Below are 13,014 nucleotides of genomic sequence, written 5' to 3'. Positions count from 1 at the left end.
ATCATGCTCAAAACTTGGTTGCGGTTAAATCGGACTTGCGTGAGCACCTCCGGGCAACTACAGGCGAGATACGCGCTAGATACTGTCAGGTGCGGACCAACTGCGGAGAGCTCCGGGGAGTAAATTTGTTTCCCCGCAAGTCAAGCCGCAAACTTCCCCAGATACGGTATAACAAGGCATGAATGAAAATTGCAAACATTCTTGTTCACCCGCTGAAAATCTTCTACGTGCTGGAAACTACCTCCTCGCCACAAGCCCGCGTAGCTTGCCCGGAACGGTGTGACACGGCCTTAATAAACGCATTTCTTCTTCAGTCCAGCATCAACCCGCGGATCAACGAGCTGAGTTTGCTCTAACACACATTACTTATAAGCACCTGCCCGAGTATACTCGGGACTAGTCTTCAACGGTTTAAGCAGTATTATACAACTTTAACAGCATAATTCATACAACTATTATGTTGCTTTGCTACCAACCAGACCTCTTTCTTTGCCATTTTAGAAGTATTTTCAAGTGAGTCATGAGTTAACACTTTGTTCACGAAAGTTTTTCGTGATAATAGCAGAATGCTTACCATTAAAAAACTATGAAAATAGGGGTATACTGAGACAATTGATAATCCTTTTTTTGAATTGTTGTTGCTCCCATCCTGCTTTTTGCAATTATATTGCAAACGTAGAATAAATCACAACGAAAATGATCAGTAAAATCATAATAAAATGAAAAACTACAATACAGCGGGTTATTATACAAACTAACGTTAGCTTTACTGGCTCATCATAGGTATATGTCTATATGTGTCTCCCCCTTTGCATTTAGCTGCACAATCCAATTTATCGATGCTTCTGAGTACGAATCATGAAATTATATTCATCCAATTATGTTAAGTTCATTGTTCAATTTACTTTTCATCGACTCTTTAGCGGGTTCTCAGACTTCTATGGACACCCCAGCAGCAGCGCTGCAACGCGCACAAAACAAGTTCTTCAAACTATTTCTCATCGCAATTCCAGCACTCCTCATTCTGGTAATGATACTCATGAGATGGCAGCACAAAAAGTTCCTCAAACGTCGGGGGACGCGACCCAGTAACAGCGTAAGGATGCTGCAAGAGAAAAGTGCTCACGAGTATAATATATTTATTACATTATCATTGACTCATGACTGTGATGTTTGATTGCTTAAACAAATAATTTATGCACCTTGGATGGCTGAACATGAAATTTTGGTCCATTCATCTGAATATTCGTTGCATTAATAATTCGCGTTTTCATTATTCCCACCGGTTTAACCATCAGAATAACAAGCCTTCTGAATAACGACCTGTAACCCTGAATAGCTAAAACATTATGTACTTGCACCCCCCCCCCCCCATGAGAAACTTACATACATTATAGGGCACTGTCAATTTACCTTACAAAATTTGGAGAGCATTCTTGAGAGTGTAGCTGATAGATTTTGTCAGTCCGGTGCCTCATCTTGCAACCTAAGGCCAATAATTGTTTTCATTTTGAAAAGGTAGAGATTTCATGATGAATTCTGTAGCCGCGACGCTTAAGCGAGATGTATCTTTTCAACATAAACAACAAAACAAACCCTATTCAACACGCAAGTGAGTTTAGCGGTAGCAGCCATTAAATATATCTCACCTAAAAGCCGAAAGTTTCCCCTCTAAACATTTTACTAATACTTAGCTGGCTATATTATCTCTTCATAGGGCCAACAATAATTTCATTGTTCTTCTCTCGTTGTGATGTAAGCAGATTGAATTGATTGTACAGAACTCTAGTACTACGTATTTTTTTTTTTACTTAGTCGTTATCAGTAACCAGCAGTGTATTACAATCCAAGATGTTCAGAGTGAAGAGCTGATAATCTTAATGCAACAATTCTGAATGCAATGGAATACTGCAACATTATTTTGATGGAGTGTAAATAAGGGTCATTCCGAAGGTTTGTTAATTTGAAAATGAAATGGGGTTCCTTTTTCCGATACATGAAAATTGCTGGGTCGTTTATTGTCCTTCTTGCTAGGTGCTCTTTAATCCGGAAATGAAAATGAGGTTCGTTAATTCGAAAATGTAAAATCAGGTGCGCGTTAAAACGAACCTTAGTTCGTTTTCGGATTAACGAACCTCTGGTGTAACGATCCTCTTTCCTAATCACGAATTAACGAAGGTTCGGATAAACAAACCTTTCGAACAACGAACCTTTTTTTTTGTTTTCATTTAATGATTTCATTTCCTGATTAGTGAACCTTTGGAACAACGTATATACTGCATGGTTACCAAAAATAATGATTATCTGAAACACGCCCGATTCCACCCCTCCCTCTCTTTCTCTTTCTCTCTCTCTCTCTCTCCCTCCCTTTGCAGGCAGTTTATGCTGCATCAAAAGACTTCACTCAACAATCTCTTAGCATTGAAGAGGAAAATTATTACGAAGAGATATATGATGATGTCGAGCCACAACAAATGAAACCCGCCTCTCCCCGTAACGCTACTACGGAAACAAATCCTCAACTAGCAGAAATAACCACAGAAATCACGCAAGATGAGTTTGGCTATTTGATTTTCGGTGACGCAAAACATCCTTTGCAATCTACAAGAATTTACGACACTAGAATTCCGTATAGGAATCCAGAAGATTTATCAAGTTAATTCTGGAAATCATGAATAAGATATTGGGTTACTTGCTCTTAGGGGATCTATGAAATTTACACAACAAGCCCCTTCCATATTGTATAGGAATCCAGAATGGTCACACATTAAACATTAATTCTGGAAATCAAGAATGGAGTATGGGGATACTTGATGTTAGGGTGATCTGCAAGAATCCACACGACACTCGTATTCCTTATAGGAATCCATAGAAAGATCGGACATTGATCAAATTGTAATTCTGGAAATCAAGGCCAAAAAAGAAAAATTGGATTCTTATTGTTAGGGTGATCGATGAAAATTTACACGATATTCGCCTCCCTTACTAAAGGAATCCAGAAAAATCGCACATCGATCAAGTTAATTCTGGAAATCAGGGAAAAGGAATTGATTTACTTGATGTTAGGGTGATTAACGAGAATTTACGACACTGAAGTTAGGTCGACAAACCAGGAAAAAAAAAAAACACTCGAAGATCAAATTTGTTCTGGTGATGAGAGATGAGGATGGTCAAGGATGACGAGTTTAGCTCGTATTTTTTATTTAGAAAGTATATCGAAAACACTGATGGAGGTCAACTTGTACAATGGTTTGTGAAGCCCCTATTCATTCAAGTGCGAATCAGTTCACACAATTGTAGCTGGAACTAAAAAAGTGATATAATTTGAAAGCTTCACTTGCTTTGATAAACATTGATAATAGTAAATTGCGATCACATGCAATTTATGTGTGGTGATATTGGCCTCACGAATCTCGCATTCACTTACATTTTCCTGACACAACTTTTAATGTCACTCAAAGATGTATCAGAAGCACACGAACAAGAATCACCTTAGTGCAATTTTGTCCCTAATTTCAAATACAGATAGGACTCAATTTGATTGTATATAGGTCTAATGCTGTTTTATAGCCTAAAGCATTCTAACAATTATTTTACTTCAATTCTGTCTATAAGTTGACGGGCTAAGAGGTATACTCTCTAAAAAAAATCGAGTGAAAATGTTCACTCTTGAAGGAGTGACTAACAGAAAAGAGTGAATAGAGCGACCTCAGGGATCACTCCGAAATCATCAAATTAACCCTGCATGCCTGAGGTCATTCAGAAATGAATAGAAATTTTCACTCTAAATTCACTCTTTTTTGTTATTTACTCCTTCAAGAGTGATTATTTTCACTCGACTTTTTTAGAGAGATCTGATTGCACACAAACAATGCAGTTTTGCTTGTATTTTACTGTGTGAGTCAAAGTCAGCGAAATTTCGAGAATGTTTTTCCTGACGCAACTTTTAATGTCACCCTAAGATATTTACTCATCAAGTTACTATCTCATTATAGCATGTAAACATATAACAATCACTTTCACCTGACACAACTATTAATGTCACTCAAAGATGAATCAGATATATTTCCAGAATCACTTCAGTCCAATTTTGTCCCTAATTTCAAATCCAGATAGGACATAATCTGATTGTATGTAATGGTCTTTTATAGCCTAAAGCATTCCAACAATTATTACTTTACTTCAATTCTGTCTATAAATTGACAGGAGAAGAGGTGATATCCGATTGCACGTGACAATGCACTTTTGCTTGTGTGTCTTGTATTTTACTGTGTAAGTCAAAGTCAGCGAAATTTCAAGTAGTCTTTTTCCTGACGCAACTTTTAATGTCACGCTAAGATATTTACTTATCAAGTTACTATCACGTTATAGCATATAAACATAATAGATATCACATAACAATCACTTTGCTTTACTTTTGTCCGTAATTTTAGGAAGAGATAAGTCATATCTGATTGCACACAAGCAATGCTCTTTGGCTTGTATGATGATAATGATAATAATCATAACAATGGTAGTGATGAGAATTATAATACCAATAAGGTCTTTTCTTTAATAACTATAGATATCTTGTCAGTCAGCGTCAATGTTTTCCTGACGTAACTTTCAATGTCACTCAGAGATGTATTAGAAGCATACGTATAGATATAATACAAGAATCACTTTAGCTCAATTTTGTCTCTAATTTCAAAAACAGACAGGACATAATCATTCTGATTGTATATAATGCTCTTTTAAAGGTATTTTACGGCAATAAATGCTTTTAAATCTTGCTGTGATTCAATTCAATTTTTTTTTTCATATCTCCATATTTTGTGAACTGAATCTTATTTTCATATTTCCATATTTCCCAGGGGAACTTATAATTATTATTACTCTGACATCTGTACAAAAACATAAGATAACAAATGTATACAACCACGTGTACTTTTGAATTGCACATTACACAATAAAGTTTTGGTATCGAACACGAATGTTAATAGTCTCATTATGGTATATGAAGATGTTTCAAAGAAGTACATTGTATTGAAATATAACGAGGACTACGTAAAATCTACCTCGGAAATCAGCACGTTCCAAAATTCATGGATGTGAAAATGACGAAGAACGAATATGGATGTCCTGACAAAACAGAATTATTAATTGTAATAAGATAAATGCTGAAGACCGGGACTTGCACAAGAAACACAGTCATGTTGCTTCGACCAATAATTATTCTTTGGAAGAAACATCTGCATTTCGTGATAAAGAGGACTAGATCTTTATGATATTAATTTATGATAGACATTAAATCACATCGAAATAACACAGAATATAAAATAATGATAACAAAAAATGATGATGATGTTGATGATGATGATGATGTTGATGATGATGATAATAATAATAATAATTATAATGATAATAATAATAATAATAATAATAATAACTATTATTATTATTATTATCATTATTATTATTATTATTATCATTATTATTATTATTATTATTATTATTATTATTATTATTATTATTATTATTAGATTATTATGTCTCAGCAATTTACCAAGAGTAAGAGAGCCCTTCCATTACCCCAGCATTGCCAGGTGGATCGAGAGGGACATATGGATAAAAACAGCTCGCCCAATGAAGGACTATAGGGCCTATACAAAGGCAGGACTCGAACTCGGGACCTGTCTTCGAAAGTCAAGAGTATATCCACTATTATACCATTAGTGCCATCATATCACCCTTCATGAGTGTTTCCCACACCAGGGGTAGTGGACAAAGGTCCTTTTGATAGAATGATGTTCCAGCGGCAGCAAATATTCTGATGATAAGCATAATATATTGGTCATACACCTATACACACGACCGGCGCCACGTTTCAAAAGTGGGGGACCCAATTCATATTTCTGGCACCGTTTCATGAAAGTTGTCGGCCCTGACAAGTTGTCAGTCCTCCGACAAGTTTAGTAAAATCCTTGGTTTTGATTGGCTGAAAAGCTCTAGTCACTGACTGTTACTATGGTGATTGTCAGATACTGACAACTTGCCAGGGCTGATAACTTTCATGAAATGGTGCACTGGTGCCACTTCCGGGTTTCCATGTGACACAATTATTGAAGTCTCATCTCTTTTGAATGAATGCGGTGCATGCCTTCATGTCAGAGCATCTTTTATCGGTATATAGTGTTAGGATTCATAATTATGTACCATCGCTAATTTCAGCAGCATACAAGATTATTTGGGCAGGGGGTAGCAGTGACTGTTTCGAACAATCGTTCTGTACATAGCTATTCGCGTTGTAATTTTGCTTGCACTTGATACATAATGTCTAATCATAATGTTAAGTATAATTTATAAACTGTCGGCTATAATCGTGACTGTTTTGTTTTATGCAGTATACATTGTTTGAATTATCAATTTCTGCAACATTCTATGATATCTTTTTTATATACATTGTGAGAAAAGATTCATGCGCAGTTCTTTTAACATTCACTGTTTATTTTTATTTTTTATCCACTTTTGCATATTACAGAATAATGCCAAAAAAAGTGCGAGTCTGTTAATGACCAACTTCCGCAAAGCTGAAATTTCGCATTTCAACTTTTAACGTGTGACTTATTTTTCATGCATGCCCTTCATTTAAGAGCAAGATGAATCTCAGTAAAAAAAAAAAACAAAAACAAAACAAAACAAAACAAAACAAAACGACAACCGCAACAACAACAACAACAAAACATGTATGTGTGGATGATCAACTGAACTATAGCTCATGGGCGATTGTTCCTTTATCATACGCGACCTGAAACCACAAAACGAACAATAAGTCGTCAGACATGGATTTTTAGTTAAGGTCAAATTCTGAAAAAAAAAACAGACTCTAAGCTTTAAAATGAACTCAATTCAAATGGATTCTCCTAACCTATCTGAATATTGGAAAGAAAGTACACACCCTGGATAAGTGTGAACTGAGAAAAGAGGCTCTGAAGAACAAGGTCTATTCAAGCGTTTAATCTTTACCAAGGCTGTGCGATAAATGGAACAAATACAATGATGATAACCACCAAAGCAACAACAACGAAGGGATTATCAGACCATGGTGAAATTGAGCATGCTTTATCAACACATTCTGTTGATGATTAATGCCTACTTTCAATGCAGTAGCATCCTTCTTTCTAAAGTTATTGGAGTTGAAAGTGAAGTGTATGGACAGGGTTTTTTTAGAAATGGGAAGAGGGTTCTGAGACAACTAATCACACTATTCCACCAAAAGGTGTTCGAGAAAAAATGCTGAAAACACAAGTTCCTGTTTGTTTTATCAACCCAAACTTTGATATGATAATAGAAAAAGACTTGCTCTTTCAGAAAATATGAGAAACTCAAGATTGGCTGGGTTGACCTATTTCACCTATTTTCAGTTCTCACACAAAATTAGTGCGTGCGACTTTGGCGTTTTGTGATGCACTGTCACATATCGTGATGAAACAGCAAAACTTATGACAAGGTACATTACGAGCTTTAACAGTAACGAAAAATATATTTTTCAATACTTTAACAGCAATTCCATTACTTTTCTTATTTTAACCTCTTTGTGTATGGAAATAGTTCTTCCAGTTGTGTCATATAAATCACCTGAATAAACTTATCCTTGGATAAACATTTTGTGATGAGTACCAAATTTATTCGTATATAGTGCTGTGTTGTGCACGATAGGGTTGCCTATTTACTGACTAAATCAATTAAAGTTCTTTGCCTAGTTGATAAGTAACCATAGTGATTTCAATCTTTTTTTTTTTTCATATACATGTATAGGTTAGGCTTCCTTACATGTTTTACTCCCGAGAATTCGTTGTCTATTGAAGTCCCTGACATCCCATGTAAGAGAATTTTGAATACAATGATTAATAATCGCAGCACTTACCAGATGAAACTGAAACCATAATTGGCTTACAATTAGTTTACCACTCCGATTAGACATTACAAGGCCCATAAAATAACGGTCTCGCAGTCATTATGTCCTTGTCGCTTGTCAGTATAATGTTCACTGTGTCGGAAAGACGTAATACTTCTCAGACAACTTTTTTACACGCAATAATTTTATATCCGGCGCTGACAGTGCATTACACGTAACTGTTTGACCGCGTCATTCTAAACTTCTGCGGGTTAAAGATACACAAGTGTCTGTAATTTTTACCCATTATCCCTCAATCTCAAATCTTGTATATTTCACTTACTATATTTCACTTTCTTGTTTGCGATGTTTGAATGAATCTATACAAATATAAATTCTTCTACAATATATGGGCAAAATATACCGAAAATTTATAGGATCAGATGCTGATTTGTGGTCAAACACCTACATTTCTTAGATACTATTTTCCCCATGCACATATATTTAATGTTATGCTCGATTCCCGACTCTTTAATTTTCACCCGGTGAATAGAGAAAGAACTTGATAATATACCTACTTTATATACTATATAATCCTTAGCAGGCTATACAATTCATATGCAAAAACAGCAGAACAGCATGGAAATATACATTGTCAAATTACACTTTAATGCCCGCTTTCCACCTTTCTGCCACAATACCACAATACCACTCCCCCCCCCCCCCCCCAAAAAAAAAAAATAAAAACAAGCAACATCTATATACTCACACACACACACACACTTAAAAACAGTTGCACCAAAATAATCAAGCAATCTTGAGTTGGCCAACCCATCCTCAAGAGTAGTCAATTTGGAAAAACAGGAAATGGAAAATATTCACGACATGAATGTCGATCAAGGAAAAAAAGAATCCTAAAAATTGTCGTGGTATAAATAAAACGAAAATGAGACATGTGAGACCATGCCAGGACTTAAAGGGATCGACTTAAGGACTGATAGCCTGGCAGGTCAGCATCATTTCCCTCGATCTCTCTCAGTCCTGTCCTTTGTGAGTAAAACAATCTACTTTTCTGAGATAACATCAGGGCCGGCGGAGCGTTTAAAAAAAAAGGAGGGGGGGAGGGGGAGGGGGGACACTTTCATGAGCTAACAAGCAAAATAACAAAACAAAACAAAAGAATCAGCTCATCTCTCCCCTCTCTCCTTCCATTTTTATACGGGTTTCTTCAGCTGACAAGCAAAAAAAAAAATTGTAGTACGACATCATATGATGATGAAGCTTGTGTTTGCGTGCTGGCACGTTTAACAAAAACGCAATTTTAATATAGTCAACATGCACTAAAATGGCGTGGCCTTGCACGTTAGGCCTAAATACTGACTTAGCACAGCAATCGCTACTTCAAATTGCTGTGCGTATACCAATCCACACACCAAGTTTTGAAAATTAAGAAAAAGATTACTGCTAAAAGAATTGTGCAAAGTTCTAGACCTATATGAAAGATACATAATTCATTTAAATATTTCTGTGTATTATCTGTCAATCAGTTTGTTCACTTCAGGGTTTTTTTTTTTTTTGTGTGTGTAGGACCACGTTATTAGAGAAAAGTAATAATAACAGAATAATAAGAAAGAAAAGATAAAACGTGCTTTCTGAATCTGAGCCAAATTGCATTCCCAAAAATAACAAAAAAGAATAAAAACTAAAGTTTTAAATCGGGGTTCCGAGTGAGGTGCTATACATAGCCATCCTATCCCTACCCCCACCCCCTCCCCCACCCCCACCCCTCCCAATTCGTGAACGAAGCATGTTAGCATGTAACAATGCTGTGTAATTTGATAAAGATAACCAGACCCTACTTTATTTCTTTTTATTTGTATTTCTAAAACTAAAATACTATTCTACTTTTGGTGTGGAAGACTGATCATAGATCAAAGTTATTGAAAATAAGAAAAAGAACATGATAAACGAGCCTGAACTCGTTATTCCGAAAAGTCCCGCGAATCTAGCTGTGTACACGGTAGGTATGTGTACGTTCGTGGTGTGTACGTGTGTGTGTGTGTGTGTTTGCAATACTGCTAATTACGCTCTATCGTGCAACACGATTCTGCAGCTGACTACACAGCACTTGATTAGGTAAGATCGGATTATTAGTCCACCATACACAGAATAAGAATACTTAACTTCGAGATGTACTATCATGGAAACTGAAGCTACCCAGCAGAAGGAGGAATGTCCTTTGAATCTCATGAACTGACATGCTTTTAATGTTTGTCTTTGCAGATCGAGATCAGTGAGAGCGCGAGCGACCGCTTAGCTCAGCTCATCTCAGCTTAGCTAGCACCGCGCCGGCAGTTCCCCGCCGCAGCCGGTCTGTCTGTCCCCAATACCCACTCACCCGGCCATGATATGCCGTGCCGTGGATGCTTGGCTCCTCCCAAAATCTGACAGTTGCCACAATCGTATTACTGCTGCAAACCTTCAATTAACGTCATTAGGCATATGTGATATTAAACCAGCTGGTACACTGCGATCTCTTCATGTAATTTATTTAGATCTGTTAGGCCTAAATGATTTTTTTTTCTTGCTTGGCATGTACAAATTACAATCTGAGACTGAGTGAATCTGATGATGTAATGTTAAAATAAAAACGTTAACGTTAGACCCTTCAATAAATTCATGTGAGTGCCATGCCCATGGTTGAGGTGAATCATCTTCAATCAAAAATGTGCATGTAGTAGTATCTAGTAGTAGAACTAGAGTCCAAAAAAAGTAGATTAATCGCCAGATAGTAATACAGTGAAACCCCGTTATAACGAGTTCGGTTATAACGAGGAACCGCTTATAACGAGGTGGTCGCGTCGGTCCCGTTTTCCTTTGCATGTAAACCTATGGCAGAACGAATCGGTTATAACGAGTTCGGTTATAACGAGATTCCGGTTATAACGAGGACAACTTCGGTGCATCATGATAAAGAAAAACATAAGCAATTTGATCGGATATAACGAGGTTCCATTTCTTGACTAATTTGCCGCTTTCAAACACGCGACAAACGAAACCCGGAAAACCGAAATCACGCTATCCACGTCTTTTTCCGTTTTGCAGAGAACCGTTCCTTCCATGTTTTCTTCTAAATCACGCGATAAGACACAGGAATGTCTTCCGATGTTCCTACTAAATCATTAAACATAATCATTCGATTTTCTTTTCCGCGAGATACGCGTGCGTGATATTAGGGCAGACCACACCGCAACGAGAAATAAAAAAGATAACGCATTCAAAAACTTTTCATGTAGCGACACTTGTGGCCAAAAATGGACAGTTGGAATGCGTGTGCAACTCATTATTATATCCTTTCCATTTTTAGTTCGGACTTCCAGTTCTTTTGCTGCTGAGCAAATATGAGTGTGGATGATTAAAGCCGAAATAATTAATGAAATCATCGCGATCCCGTCGGGTGACAGTAGCGTAAAAATAGTTGAATAACGCATGTTAGCCTCCTTAATCGGTGTTCAGGAAAAGAAACGAACGCATTTATTAATTTGAATAGATCTGGATTTGTTCATTATCATTAACAAATGATAATTTAAATATGAGTGTGTATGATTAAAGCCGAAATAATTAATGAAATCATCGCGATCTCGTCGGGTGACAGCAGCGTAAAAATAGTTGAATTACGCATGTTAACCTACTTAATCGGTGTTCAGAAAAAGAAACAAACGCATTTATTAATTTGAATAGATCTGGATTTGTTCATTATCATTTAACAAATGATAATTTAAATATGAGTGTGTATGATTAAAGCCGAAATAATTAATGAAATCATCGCGATCTCGCCGGGTGACAGTAGCGTAAAAATAGTTGAATAACGCATATTAACCTACTTAATCGGTGTTCGGAAAAAGAAACAAACGCATTTAACAGTTCAAGGATGTACAAAACGCGAAGAGATTTTCGAAAGAAAGTAAAGAACGCATTTTTAATCCCGTCGGACGCATCGATCATACATTGTATAAAATTACAGCCGAAATGATTCATGAAATTATCGAATTCCCGCTGGGCTCCAACAGCGTAAAATACCTCTCAAGTTAACGGTAAATAACGCATGTATGTTACTCTGAAATTATCGCGATCTCGCCAGGTGACAGTAGCGTAAAAAATAGTTGAAAAAGCATGTTAACCTAGAAACAAACGTATTTATTAGTTTGAATAGATCTGGGTTTGTTCATTATCACAATTTTAACACTGCTTTTCACAATGAAGATTTTTCTTTCTTTCAGAATGGTCTATGAGGTACAGAATTGCGTAAAAAGGATCACAACGTAACCTTCCACATTCAATCCTGTCACATATTTTTCAAGAACGGATGTACAAAACGCGAAGAAATTTTCGGAAGAAAATAAAGAACGCATTTTTAATCCCTTCGAGCGCAACGATCATAAGATTATATTGTACAAGATTACAGCCGAAATGATTCATGAAATCATCGCATTCCCGCTGGGCACCAACAGCGTAAAAATACCCCGCAAGTTATGGTAAACAACGCCTGTATTTTACTCTATTTGCGCTGGTGTTAGGAAAAAATAACAAACAAGAATTACAATAAAGAATTATCTCATTTCAACATCTACTTTTTCGTCTAATTCACAAATAATTTCCCTTTATTATCTCAATAATAATGATCCATAATTGTGTAATAACAGCGCAAAGGTTGGGTATATTCCGATGTCGTGCTTATGTTTTTCTTTGTTTTTTATGCGTACGGTTATAACGAGGTACCGGTTATAACGAGGTAATATCGCCGGTCCCACGGACCTCGTTATAACGGGGTTTCACTGTAATAAATTGTGAGATTGGAACACAAAGTAGAGTGAGCATTACTCAAAAAGTGTAAAAAGTGTAATTGTGTGTGTGCGACAGGGCTGTGTATAGATGGTCTTTCAGTTCTCCTAGGACTCGAGGAGTCCTAAGTAGTTAGACAGAGTGAGTGTTCTTCTTCTTCCGGTAAAGTGCTGCCCTCAAATGGTCAAGGATGAACGCACTGCGAGAATATATGCATACGCGCGCCACACGGCACCGGGGCAACAGAAATTTGAAATCAGGTGCAAAATATTTACAGGTGCAAGTAAAGGCATAAT

The sequence above is a fragment of the Diadema setosum genome, chromosome 21, assembly GCF_964275005.1.
Source record: "Diadema setosum chromosome 21, eeDiaSeto1, whole genome shotgun sequence".
In the NCBI taxonomy this organism is placed as follows: Eukaryota; Metazoa; Echinodermata; class Echinoidea; order Diadematoida; family Diadematidae; genus Diadema; species Diadema setosum.
The sequence above is the reverse complement of the archived record's forward strand: the minus strand, read 5'-3'. Positions refer to the sequence as shown.